This window comes from Nilaparvata lugens, chromosome 8 (genome assembly GCF_014356525.2).
Source record: "Nilaparvata lugens isolate BPH chromosome 8, ASM1435652v1, whole genome shotgun sequence".
NCBI classification, from domain to species: domain Eukaryota; kingdom Metazoa; phylum Arthropoda; class Insecta; order Hemiptera; family Delphacidae; genus Nilaparvata; species Nilaparvata lugens.
In genome coordinates, this window is record NC_052511.1 from 12,271,358 (window position 1) to 12,286,408 (window position 15,051).

Here is a 15,051-nt window from a genome sequence, read left to right on the forward strand (position 1 = left end):
GTGAAAGTATCAGGCATTCCATTCACGAACTAGTCCAGTAGTAAAACAAATCGACCGAACATTTTCCATGGGTGGAGAATCTTGAGCTATTAAATGATAATGGGATGGCAATACTTTACTTATAGGAAACCGTAATACTTTCACTCGCATTTATTACTTCTCAATGAGAATTCGAATGATTGATGATCTTTGGATTTGTGGATTTCTTTGTTAAAATTAGTGGAAACATGGTGATGTGAGAAAAATAAATAGCTCTTAATCTTTGTCTTTATCAGGAGAGAGGCTCTTGCCCAATGACGTAGGTTCAATGGCTTAATATATGGAGAACAATTATTTTAAACTTAAAGATCACATGGGGCCGGTAGAAAAATAAAATGTCTAGTTTTTCAACCCAACGATTTTATGGAAAACAATTTTTGTCTAAGTAGTCTAATAGGAGTAATCATCTTTCAAAATCAAATTCAATTAGGTTCATTGAATAAATCAATTGACATTTTTCAATTGGATTTCATATTTGAAATTGAAGTGAATTTGTTAATTTACCATGTAAATTTGAATTTAGAAGTCGATAATATCATTGAAAGATTGTAAGTATATAGAAATAAACCAGTCTAAATTTGAGATTAGAGATGATAACTCGAATTTGCGACAGACAGTTACAATTCTCATAAAATTTTGGGAGAAATATGAGCTATACACAGTGGAGATGTACGAGGAATAGTACATTATTGAAGAAAATCCAGAACACACTATTTATCCAATTAGTAAATACCTCAGTATGTGCATTATACGAGCTTACATCAAGTGATCATTCACCACATTAATTGAACCAACACTCATATAATTGTCTGGTTCAATTTCTACAAAAGTGGAGCTGTAAGCACAAAGCAACATTGAAGCCTACATCAGAAATGTTCCCGTTAACGAACAAACTTTGACGGTCGAACCACTTAATTTGCGTTCCGTTGGCACAAAGTTTCGTGCCCAACAAATAACTTTGTGAAGACTTTCTCAGTCTTCACAAACACTACTGACAAATGCGATTCTATCTATGGTTTCTCCAAGAACTTCTTGCAGTATTCAACGTGATCTACCATGAGAGGAAAGCGAAGAATCTGAAAAACTGTTACAATGCTCTTACGTCGGAAGTCTATGGAATTTAATACAAACAGAATCTTATATTGTTCAAAAAGGTTTCTCATCCATGTGCATGACATTGAAAAAAATATATAATATATATTTTGTTATATTATAACATACCAAAGTCGTTTCAACCCTCACTATTTGTATCAAAATACATAACCCTCCCTCACTCTATACTACTACTAATTCGAAGACACAACTATTATTGTGATGATACAAAAACCTAATCAGCTAGAAACTCAATATTCATAAACGGGATGAAAATATTTGATATTATGACACGATTTAATTTCCTCCCTGCTCAGTAAATTGAAGTTTATTGAATTTGCCATCACAGACGTTTCACGCAATTTTTATCTTCCTTCTTCCACTGGAGAATGAGTTGTAATAAACGCACAGTGTTCTCATTTTTCATTTTTCCTGTGTTGGTGTACCGTGTAAAGTCGTTTCTATCAAGAAAATGTATCCATTATATCATGAGATGATATCAATTGAATGATTCCGATACCTTCAATGAATTATTTTGATTCATTTTGACGGAGAAATCCTATTCGATTAGTAACTTTAACAAAACAACGATCTCGAACTCAAAACTCAATGATTTAGTTCTCATTCAATTTTAATTTTCTAAGTGAATTGAATGTATTGCTTTATCAAATGGGAGGTACCCCAATTCTAAATCAATTTTATTGCTTATAAGTTGTATGAGAACAAACGTTATTGAAGAATCAAAGTAGTCTCATATGCTGATGAATCTAAATAACATTAAATACATTAGTAATCGATAACAAACTTCTACTAGTGTTACAAAGAAAGTTATCGACAATGAGTTTTTGATAGGAGTGAGAAGTCAACTCTGATTAAGATTGACCATTGAGAGAAAGGAAATAAAAGGAATTGTTCTCCTTTTTAAATAAGTAAAGCACTAACTTTCTTACATCAAGTAGAACTCTTTTAAGAACTCCCCATGACCTTCCTTTGAGGAGCGTGAACTAACTTCTGTTTGAAGGGAAAGTTTCCTTAGAATTCAATGAGAGACTCTTCAATTATTATCATTGGTATAAGACTCACTGGGAAGAGAAATAAAGTCACTAATTAAAGTTGATCATTAGAGACAGTCTTGTCTTGAAAAAGGTATCATTAAATCCAGGTTGATTCTGAACTAACAAAACAACATAAAAAGTCTGGTTTGAGCCCAAAAACTTTGAAAATCAAAACATTTTTTGGTTTCCATTTAATTCTTGATGGAAGTTATGGTTTTAACATAAGATATGAGAAGAGTCGAAGATCAACAACACAGATTTCAAAAACCTCAGGGCCTTTGCGATATTATCTTCACAACTGATAGATACAGTACATTGAAACTACCGAAATTATGATCAATTCAAAAGGTTCGATGAATTCGATTTTACTTTGTAGAGTCTTGTACAGTAGAGTACCATCGAGATTCGAGATGTATCCGAGTAATTTTTAAAGATAACAATTTATTGACGTAACTTATAAAAGATCGGATATTTCAATTTTTATTCCGACTTCGACATTAAATATTATACATAACAGTTCACTGTCGACATTGTATTCACCTACAGTAGTTCTCATAGCTAATATTAGAAGTGAAAACAATTATTCCTCATGAAAGCTTAATGCCAGGTCATTAAACTTGAACTTGACTCTCTCACAATAAAAATGTGTAGGTTTCTGCAGAGATTACATTAATACATTTTTAGAATAACTTAAATACTGCAGTATATGCCATGAAGAATCCCATAATAGATGTTTTGCATATCCCATTGATTTGTACTTTCAAATTTTCTATATTTCTCATTTCAGCATGATTGTTATTTTAGTTTCCTTCGTGAGACAGTGCCATGCTGTCACATGAAAGATCATTGAATATCCCACTCTTCAAATTGTTCGAGCATTTTCAAACACAATTGCCAACACACTGTACTTTGACAACCATTTGAGCATCCACGTACCAGTACACATAATTAGTGAAAATTCCTTCCACAGCGTATTTGTTGTTGAATTCCCACACTTGTCAATGTTTCAACTACACTCAACAACTCAACCAGCTTCACTCTCAGCTCATTTCAATGACAATGATTCAAATTTCCAGTTCTTATCCTGGGAAGTATTTCGATAATTGTTTACACTCTTCCAAACAAAATCAGTCCAGCCTTGCCAGTTTTTTTAAAACTCCAAATATGATGATGATGATAATATCCTCGCAATAAGGAGTTGAATCTCAATAGTAGCAGTAAAACTCCACTTCGAATGCACAAAAGGAACCCAAATTGCTGAACTGTGGTGGAAAAACAATATTATTGACTGAGATTCAGTTTCTATAAAAACCTTTTATAGAAACTGGGAGTTCTAAATAAACTTTCTCTAGTAAATGAATCTATTGAACTATCGTACCCCTCCCAAAATTTATCAATTAGCTTTTATTGAAACATTATCACTTTGCAGGAGATTACTGAACAAGGAGAATTGATAGATATGGATAAGAATATAAGATAAGATATGGTTCAAGGAGGTGGATGAGGGAAAAATCATGAGAGGAGAATGGGAAAATAGAGAAGTAACAAAGTTGAATATATGAACGTTTGTGAGAAAGGATTTGGAAAGTTGAAGAACTAAGGAATAGAGGAGTAAATAGTAGAAGTTGAGGAGTTGCTGAGTGAAGAAGAAGAAGAAGAAGGAAAAGAAGAGGAAGAAAAATGAGAGGATGGAGAAAGAAAGTTGTGAAGAAAAGGTGTGGATGAAGGATCCGGTACGAAGAAGCCGGAATCTGGTGGGAGCGTCGATTGCTGAATAATATAGGTCATGTTGAGGAACATAAATTCCCAATGTTCACTATCATGTTTCATCCGAGAATTCTCTCGAGCGTGTGATGTCCATATAACTTACAATATTGAATATTGAAGGTGCAACAGACTAATGGTCTTTCCTGACTTTGAAAAGATAGGAAAGTCAGGGTATAGGTCTACTACCTTTTTACCATAACATCACAAAATGAGAGTATTGAAGAGAATAAGAGGATGATTACTGATGATTTTGAAAACTTGAAAAAAAGCATAGAAGATTAAAAACAACTAATAATTTTATTCATAAAGGGGTGGAACTTCAAGTAACTCTAAGTTGATTGGTTAGGTCAGGTTCATCTACGGTGTAAGATGGTGATATTCTTCAGCAAAGGATATTCTTCACCTAAATAAATTATACTAAATAAATAATGCTTGATCATGTATCGTTGTGAATATCGTTGTATGTTTGCTACATTTCAGAAGCACAACACTGTAGCTTCTTGAGCTGAGCAGCATTCGTGATTACCTACAACAGCACTCAAGAGTTCAATCTTAAAATACCACTCGATTCCTGTTTGCAGGTATCCCATCAACATTTTTCTACTACTACCTCATCCCTGTACAAACTTTTCATTAGAAATATTCACTAAATCCTTCGTCCTGTACTAAACTTTCACTTGATTCTACTGCAAACAACAAATGTTATTGTGGGGAAAAGCTGGGAAACTCTTGAGAGACCCTTGATCGGTTATTAAATCACAAAGAAACATAGATTCAATAGCTATTAAATCACCAAGGTATTAATCAAAAGACACTGAAAAACTATTGAGTTATCACACTTTCTGATTGATTCATGAATTATTTTACAGTTGGAACATTGTGAGGCTACAGTTATTGAAGGAGAAGCTATTGATATGTTGACCAGATTATACGTCTTCCTTTTTCAGGATGAGCAGGTTTTGTTAAGCAGGACATGAGTGGCTTGGACGTGCTCTCAAATCAAAAAGAATTTCTGTGTCATAAGTTCAAGGACATCAACGTTAACGGTGCTTGAATTCGGGGATTTATGTAGGGAAGAATATAACAATAATAATTGTCCAACCCCCTTATCATTCTTTTATCACTTCAAGAAATGAACTTCATGATCAATATATTTGTCTTATTCTTCATGAAACTATAAATCAATATCAAGAATATCCAACTGTTTCTTTATTTAGATACTTTCGAAATTGCTCTGTATTGGGCTTATTAGCCTTTTTCCAAGAAATAAATATCCTATTGGAATTCGTGGGACTCCAAAAATTGTAGAAGATTTATCTTATCAATGCATTTTTTCAACTGGATAAAAATCTTTCTCATATTCTTAGTTTATCAAAATATTATCATCTGTACATTTATGTCAACCTAGATGGAAATATATGTTTTAGCATTTATTACGTTTTTGTAGAGACCTTTTTTATAATCACGCCTTCTAGTAGTTAAAAAACTAATTATTTTTAAAGCGTTTAAGCGATCCTCCCTCTAAATATAAATTTCCCTAGCGGTGCAAGCTATGTTACATAAAGTAAATTATCCAATCATTTTTTATTGAACCTTGGAAAATATTATTGTTGGGTTTCAAACAGAAATTGCAATTATAGATGGGTCTGTGTGATTGTTGTTGAAGTATGATTATAGTTTGATTTTCAGCTCTCAGAGTATCAATACTGTTTTTGCATGGAAATTCATTGATTACCTTTTACCATACTATTTATTGTGTCTTATTTGACATGAATCAATCTGCTCGATCTCTTTATCCATTTGATTGTAGATTTGGAAAATGAGTATATTTTGAAACTATAATAATTTTTTTTCAATTGAACGTTTAATTGTTTTGTTAGGATAATGCGTGGTTTTGCCTGTTCCCTTTGTAGCCCATTGACAGTAGGAAATTTCATATGTAGCTCTTCTAAATTTCATTTTCATAATGAATAATTAAGAAATTTGTCAAGGTATGATGATATTTCATCGAGTTTTATCCATCAAAACTATTTTAAAAAAGCGCGAGTAATTTTTGGAAATTAGAAAAAATAGTAATAAATAAGTAAGTTGTTGGATGTTAAAAAATTGATAATTTTATCTTGTGTTTATCAGAATAAACCAAGGTTGTATTTTATCCTCACAAACTTTTTTCCCGTATGAAACACATTCAACACTTATATATTGTCACTTGTTCAATTCTTGTATTTTTCTTTTAAAGATATTGAAAAGTTTTTATCCGTTTACCTATTGTGATTAGCTGTGAGTTGACACGCGGAAGCTCCACTAGACAAGGAGTAACAATCGCCACCAAATGAGTTGTAAAAACAGTTGAAGAACTAACCTTTTTTATTACTAGTGAACGAACGATGTGATAGAAGACACTCCTGAACACGGCACAAGAGGTTCTTGTTCCTTTCAGCACTGGATGTAAAGTGTACTAAGATTCAAAGTGGGGAGAACCGAATATATAGGAGACCGGCGACCTGCGCAGAAACTAGATGCGCGGTAACACCTCCCCCCTCTCATCGCCTATCAACCAGCCCATCGCCACTCGAAAAGGGTACTTACCCTTTCGAAAATTTTTCGAAATTTTCCGACGTCAATTATTGCAGTCCACAATCATCCGGCGAGTGATAATATGAAAAGTGAAAATCACCAACCGAGGACGTACGCCGTATCTTTTCTTCCTGGCCTTCTTCTCGTGAAAGTGGAGAAAAAGTGGTTCACTAAGTTGGAGGTGGGTAGACCAAACTCGTTCCTCGTGTATTATCGTGAGATGTCTATGTGTCATACAATCATAACAAGTTGGTTTCCCGAATTGAGTCTTTGATCAGAATGATTCTTCAGAGATGATGATTCAGTATCGTGAGATGTCCATGTGTCATACAATGATAACAAGTTGGTTTCCCGAATTAAGTTTTTGATCAGAATGATTATTCGGAAATGATTCAGAATGATCGATTGGCAAACACAGCTTTGATATAGTAAAGTTTCTCGGCAACAGAATAACTCACTATATCCAGTTAGTAAGGACTTATTTACGAGTCTCTCCCTGTGTTAAAAGCTTGAAGTACTCTAGTAAAGTACCATGGAATAGTTCATGGAACAATAAGAAATCAATAGGAAAGAGAGAAACATGAAGGAAAAAGGATTCAAGGAAAACAGAGTATCTTCTTTATAAATAAAAATTGATTCTTGCTTTACATTGAAAAATGAAAGAGGAGGAATGGAGAGAGGAATTCAATAAATTAGAACTCCAAGTTTGAGGAAGTTAATTTTAACACGAATCAGTTTGTAAATTTTGTGTAAAGAGAAACAAGTTCGATGATCAAATGCGTGTTCCCTTCTGGCTTCCAGGTATACTAGATTCCAATAATTTATCAAATATCATCAGCTGATGAATTAGAGAGCTTTTGAGACAAAAACAGGATTGTAGTACTTGGGTGACAGTTTTGACCTCTATTAGTGAAGGCCTTAAACAATTATCAATCTATATTTCTTGGTATGAATCATGTAAGATGTGCATGATATATTGAAAAAATTTAGAGAATCATTTATGGATGAGAGTTGATTAGTAAATATTCCTTCTTAACACAAGAAACAATCGATCCTATATAATCTAACAAATATTGAAATTAATGAATAAGAAAACTTCTTAGACAAAACTCAGGATAGTACTTGGCTGATGCAAAGAATTTTTCCAGAAAAAGTAATCCTTCAAGATCAATTTAACCAATCCTTCTCAGTGAAATCAATTTGAGGCTATCAACCGATTTAAGGAGGAATCGATCAATGCCTGGTGAAGTCGAATTCAATCCTATACTGGAATGCTATTTTAAGACGTTGAAACAGTGATGATCCAGTTCTACTTTGTCTGAAATGAACATGGGAGGAGATGAACCGATTGAATGATCAACATGAACTAGTCCATAATGGAAACAATCTCCTTTCCACCGTTATATTTTCATGAGAAAGAACACAAACAATAGAATCTCACACGCAATACAGCGCCAATTGAAACAGCCAATAGATTAATATCATATCATTCCAGGAAAATGAACAATAGTAGGATATTCTTGAATTGTTGCTTGAATTGAGTGTTTTTTCTCTGAAGATTTATTTTCGTGCAGTATATTTAAGTAAGTATTTCATTGTATGAGGAGAAGATGTTGATAATAAATTATTATTGTCATAGCGAAAGTTAGCCTAGTACCAGCGAGTATAGTAGTAGTCCAGTCAATATAGACATAAAAAAGGGATGTGCTTGCAATTTATATTATTTATAATTCTGATTTTTTGATATATTATTTGAATACATGAGAGAAATCCAGAACCAATTTCTTCATGCGAAATTTCCTTGTTCTAGATTCAGAGTGGCCCAAAAACCTCGTAATTTTCGGTTCATTTTCCAGTTTTCAGCTATTTCTGCCAAATCCAGTAATCGGACAGAAAATTTTCCTCTTGCCTTCTTCTTAGATTATAAAATTGTGAATGAAATAAGATCTTTCGGAACTCTCTAATGATTTTTCAAAAATGAGTAAAATTTAAAGGAAAAATCAATTCTGATGAATTTTAGTTTTTGATCAACAATATCTTCCGATTATCACCATTTAGATGTATAATTCAAAATCCCTTTGGGCGTATTTTTGTGCTCTACAATCTGAGACACTTATAATTTTTGACACAATTCTCGAATCGTACTAAATGTCATTCTTCTCGGCTCGTTAAGGCGGTCCAAAATCATGCATCATATGTCAAATTCGGCCAAAAAATGAAAAGTTTATTGCTGAGTGTACTTAAGCACATATTACAACACCCAAAAAGTGGCCAATTTCTATATTGAAAGCTGCATATCTTGTGAAATACTTCTGATAAAATTCCCAAATCAAGTAGGATGTGAAACTTTTCCCTCTCCAAAAAATAATACTGTCGATTCCAATATCAATCGAAAGTTACAGAAGATTTTAAAATGGCGATATCAGTTTTTACATTTTTCCGTGATTTTACTGTTGATCAAGAGTTTCTAAAACGAGTCTGATACATCATAGATTGATTCCAAATTGTAGATAAATTCATCCTCTACGAGCTCAGTTGCCTAAAATCCATACTAATCACTTTTTCCTATCATAGAACTGCCAGAATTTCTAATATGAGAAAAATATCTACAACTTCCGGATTTTTTTCAACAACCAAATCTCACTTTACGAGCATATTTTTTTCATAAATCGTTTGAGCAAATGGAGGAGAATATTCTATTATACATTTCAAGATCAAGTAATGATGTTTATAATAAGGGATTACCGAGATACATAGCTTTGGCCATTTGTTGTGTTTGGGAATATGGGCTTAAGTACACTCAACAATAAATTTTTCATTTTTCGGCCAAATGTGACTTATGATGCATGATTTTGGACCGCCTTGACGAGCCGAGAAGAATCAAGTGTTGAATACTCAACCTCAGTATTGTGTGAAAAGTTATGTGTTGAAATTTTGATCCTTGACGTGTCCTTAAGCGCGTCTCTCCACTAGGAAATACTGAAATGTAGTGCATCTAACGGGTGATTCTCATAGAACATAATCTTATGAACTGATATTATTGTGCGGAATATCAACGTGAGGACAATAAAGATGGTGACCATGGTTGAAGCTAAAAATTAGGTGTTTTTCACAATACAAGGAGCATTTTTTGTCAGGTGTACCTGAAATCTATATTATATAGAGTGCTCTACCTGATCTCAGATTGTAGAGCACAAAAATACGCCCAGGGGTATTTTGAATTATAAATCTAAATGGTAACAATCGGAAGATATTGTTAATCAAAAACTAAAATTCATCAAAATTGATTTTTCCTTCAAATTGCACTCATTTTTGAAAAATCATAACTCAGTACTCATTGGAGATAGTAAGTTCCGAATGATCTCATTTTATTCAGATATTTATAATTGAAAAAAATGTGTGAAAAATCTGGAAAATTACGAGGTTTTTGTGCCACTCTGTATTTAGCACAAGGAAATTTTGCATGAAGAAATTGATTCTGAACTTTTCTCATGTATCCAAAACATATATTAAAAAATCAGAACTACAATATAAATTGCAAGCACCAATGTAAATATAGTGACTGGACTGTAGAATGTAGAATTACATTCTATACACTCTGGGTAATACTTTTTATATTGAAATTCATGATTGAAAATACTATATTTACTAATACTATTTTCCAAGTAGTGGAATACATGAACTATAGTTGCTCACATGAAATGGGGGAACATTTTCTTAAAATTTAGTTTTAATGTCATGTCAGACACTGAGTAGAGTAATAATTGAGAAGTTGATCAATTCGAAATTGTTGCTTAAATATAAGCTTCCCGTATTATGTTTTCGTAGGTACATGATGTGACTAGATTTTCAATATACATTATAAGAGATTTGGAAAGCTCAGTTACTTGAAAATGAGATGGTTTTGTAATGTTGGGGAACGGGAAATTGAACATACACCCCTCTCGCTAGTCAGCCAGCCAGTTGATAAAATAGAACAATGGCAAGATTCTCCGACAATTCGGGAACACGTCAATCATTCCAAACTCAGAGTGAGATGTCTCGTTATAGTATCGATCCACAAAGCTGAACCAATGAGTTCGAATCGGTTTAATTCAAGTGCAATTGTATTGGTGATGAAGATGATGATGTTTAGCCACGAAGAATTTGTGAATACAGTTTGATAATTGATTTCCCGTTTAGTTATTATGATTTATAGATGAGTAGAGGGAGATTTCCAATTTCTATTGATAGGATTTCTCAAGTTTTCATTTAATTTTTCTATTCCTTCCAATTGTACCATAGGCTCCATAGGCTTCTTAGCTCTCCTGATTCTCTGTTGATCTGGTTCTTCATTATTTCTCTGTCTCTGTTTTTCCCTCCTCACCTTGTCTCTCTTCCAATTAAAAGCAACAAGTTAGTAGGCACTTTGTATTTGTATACTTCCAGGATCCATTCATGTACCATCATTGTATATAATTTATTTACACTCATTGTATGTACTTCATATACACTTATTGTATATATCATTTATGTAGACTTATTGTATCCGTTACATGAGGAACAGTGAAAGCTTATTCTATTAGATCGCTATCAATTATGAATGACTGATGGAACTACAAAGCAGCCAAACTGTACAGTAGGAGGCAACCTAGCACGTGTTTCGACTGTCAATGCTGCCGCTACTGTCTCACTGTTTCTAGAACACGTAAGTAAGTACACTGGATTCATCGTAATAAGTTCAAGCTGGATTCAAGTAATAAGTCGTGAAGAAATATAAAACTTGAGACTTACCTGAGATTAACCTCACACCAGTCTACGATAAGTAGGTTTTAACGTGCAGAATGACAGCTCAACCTCAACAAGGCCTTTGTAAGTTACACAAGTCAAAAATGAAGAAAGAAAAAAGTTCAGGTACATTGTTTGATATAAATGTCGGTTTGTTGCTTAAAATAACAACTAAACTTGTCGAGAAATTATGACGTGTATCAGTATAGTCTTATCAGTGGATTAGACATTTTCCAGAGAGTAAATTTTCACAGATTTCAGCAGAATGTAACTTCCCAATATTTTCTATGGTGTCATCTCTGATTCTTAATATTCCTCATTCTTTGAGAGAGAGTTCCTATGCAGACATACACAATTTGTATGAATTTTCCTAGATCTTCATCACTGAGGAATGTAAAACATAAAAATGTAAAGTTCTAAAGAGACTTGATTATGATTAGAGAGATAATGATTTATTCAATGGTGAACAATAAGCAGAAGAGGAAAAATTGAGGTTCTCGAAAACGTAAGATGTTTCTCATCATCCAACCGTTGTAAATCAAGGATCATATCATAAGACTACCATGAAATTTTTTATTTCTTCTCTGTGTTTGAAGTGAGTAACAAACTTGCAGTAGCTCCTCATTATCCAGAATCAAGAAAGATAAATGAGTCATTTTTTCAATTACCAGCAAAAATGATCAAGGATATTCTTCACGTTTGAAGAGTTAATACCGCATTGAGTCATCAGTACTTGTTCAACAATCTCCTTGTAGATTCATCATCTATTCTACTCTAAAAAGCTTAAAGTATTTCATTCAAAAATATCTTTCAGATTCACCATCAAATTACCAGAAACGATGATTTCATAAACTAAGATTCATTTCATATAGGTACTATACCAATCAAAATTATTGGAGATCCTCAAGTTATAGAAGAATTCCTAGTACTGTAAAAGGATTGCAGTATTTCGATCAACAATATCTTCTTGCAGATTCACCATCAAATCTGAAAAATTCTTTATTCTTTATTCTTTTTCACAATGAAGCACAGATCGGGAGTGAAAAAATAAGAATACCTTATACTATTTATCTCCCAAATTTAGGTAACATTAAAAGTCCAAAATGAGTTTATGTCTTCTAGATTCCCACAAAATTTTCAGTCCAAAAATATGTATACAAACCATTCTTTTAAATTTATTGAGTCTTCACAAAAATCACCCTAAAATAACTGAGGATCTTCTCTGTGCTTCCAGTACTGCAACAAAGATTTAATATATCCTTCAACAAAATCTCCTCCTATTATCTTCTTGATTGATGGTACTAGCAACGACTGAATAATCCATGTTCCCAGCAAACCAATAACTTCTGTTTATGGGAGTGACTCACTTATAACAAGTGATACCGGTAGAAATGTGTGTCCTTGTGTTGCGGTACATAAACTATGCGTAGGCCGACGTAATAGCAGAGGTGCATCAACAGACAATACACCTCCAAACTTAACCACACTGGCCTAGATTGTTTACTTAGCACCTCAGCTCGTCACGTCACGTGACATCAAGTGAAGAATTAGTTCCAGTAGCAGCAACAGTCGAGTGTGCAAATTATAACGGGGTCCATCCTGTTACAGCCGATGCCGGTCATTTACATTCTTTGCATTTTACTTCCATATTAAACCAGAAAGAAGGCGAAATGAAAGTCAATGCCGTTACGTTATTTACTGGCTGCTTTTTGACAACATGTCAATACGTATGGTGCTCTTGAACTCGAGAATCGAAGGACATTTTTGAGTTCTTGAAATGTTCCATTGAGGTCTAGTTCATGGAAGAATAATAATCAGGGTAAGATATAGATGCGAAGAAAAATTTATGTAAAGAGACGAGAATGTTGATTTTTGAGAAAAATTTTATGAGAATAGCCCACTTGATTCAAATCTTTGATTCTACTACTGAATCAAATCAAATAAATCTATAATCTTCTCTATCCCAATACAGCAACGGATGAAATAGAATAGAATATAGAAATCTACTTGAATCCTTTTTTTCACATACATCATGGAATGAGCATACATTGGCACTGCGGCCTGTGCGTAAACTCTAGTTGAGAAATAGGTATAGTGAATTTTCATACAGTAAGAGTGATCTACTAAACGGATCACTGTGAACTTCAAATCAATTTCAAGATCAAGGTTATTCAAAATTTAATCGATCCCATCGTTGTTATAATATAAGACTGGAGATAACTGAAGAACAAAGCAGCCTCCTACCTAACATAAATATCCGCAATAGGTTATGTGGATTGCATGGTCAATCTGAAAAATATATCAATATTTCAGTTGATCAGTGGAAAGCCTAGAGCCTAGAACCTGATAATCAGAAGCCGGTCATGAAACAGTCTACAACATGTGGAGGCGAGAAAAAGGTAGTAAGCCTTCCCAGTGAATAACGTTTTTTACCAAAAAAGTTTACAAACGTATGCATGAACAAAGTGATGAAATATGATAAGGAACCTATTGCCAAGTGCTAAAGTATCAGCAAGTGATCATTCTATTCTATTGATGCGCGTTACCTACTACTTTATGGAAGTGTAACATATGACAAACAAAACAATTTACTCCTGAAAGTTGAAAACCAACTATAATAATTATCATGATGATGAATAGTAAGCTCATTGGTATTTGAGAGAATCATGACGTTACAGAAAGCAATGAGCAATATTCCAAATGAAAAAGAAATGAATAACCAGTACGAGTACAAAAGCAATGCAAAAATAGAGTCTGTGAGAAGTCGCATTCAAAGTTATGGTACCTTGACGTTCTTGTGACTAGAACAACATCTACGGATATTCATTTACTAGATTCAAACTTGATGCACGTGAAGAGTGACAATAAAGCATCTGAATTTAAAGGCGGAAAATGTGTTTATTGTCTCCTTTTTCAATACGGTAACCGTATAAAGTTTTCCTTGTATGTTTTGAACAGTCTGTTTCATTCAATATAGAAACAGTTTCATAGAATTTTTTTATATTGATTGGGTTACATTAAAAAACGTTTGTACACAGTTCATAATAGATCTGATGAAAGTCAATAAATAAATTAATAATAATTTCCTTTGTTCTTGGACAAGCCATTCAAACACAAATTAGAGTCAATAACAAAATTGTAAATCCTCTCGAGACAAGTCAGTTGATGCTAGGCCTACTCTTTATCATTATTTTTTTGTTATTTCTCATTACGTTTACGGTTAGCTAAATAATTAAGCTAGAAGTTGATAATGATTAGATCAATTTTTCCAAAATAATGGATTACTCAAATACTGAGATCTTACTTATTACTCCCAAAATACTTCAAGGCTTGTGCCTTGTTGTTTCTTTCATGTTCTATGAGTGGCTGCTTGATGAAACAAAAATTCACATTCCACAGATATCCAGTTGAGAATGAAGTTGATACTTTCTTATTATCATTATCATGGTCGATATTACAAAACATTGAATTTTGGAGCTGTAGTTTCTATATAATAAGAATATAGTTTGTCACTATAATACAACAAGAAGGAAGGAAAAAGACCAAGAAAAGGAGAAGAAGGTTGAGTATCAAGGAGGAAGGAAAGAAAAAGTCCAAGAAAAGGAGAAGAAGAATGAAAGACCGGAATGGGAGAAAGTTTTAATGATGGCTGAGCCGTCGCTGATGCTACTGAGGTCCGCTCGATGCCGCGTCTGCAAAGGAGTGGCTAATGGTATTTGTCTATTCCTTATCAAGTACTGTGTTATCCGCGAAT

General features: G+C 33.4%; 1 protein-coding gene across 12 annotated transcripts in view; it reads right to left on the bottom strand.

Moving 5' to 3' along the window:
- LOC111043815 (stress response protein NST1) overlaps positions 1 to 6,472 on the bottom strand; it is a 48,532-nt gene extending 42,060 nt beyond the window's left edge. For 8 of the 12 annotated variants that reach the window (XM_039433959.1, XM_039433956.1, XM_039433955.1 and 5 more), the window contains exon 1: positions 6,316 to 6,472. The gene's annotated coding sequence lies outside the window, so the exon portion shown is untranslated. Of the gene's footprint in view, positions 1 to 6,218 lie in introns of all 12 variants that reach the window. The other 4 variants (XM_039433960.1, XM_039433957.1, XM_039433954.1 and 1 more) reach the window with 1 other exon arrangement.
- Between the last annotated feature and the right edge of the window lie 8,579 nt (positions 6,473 to 15,051).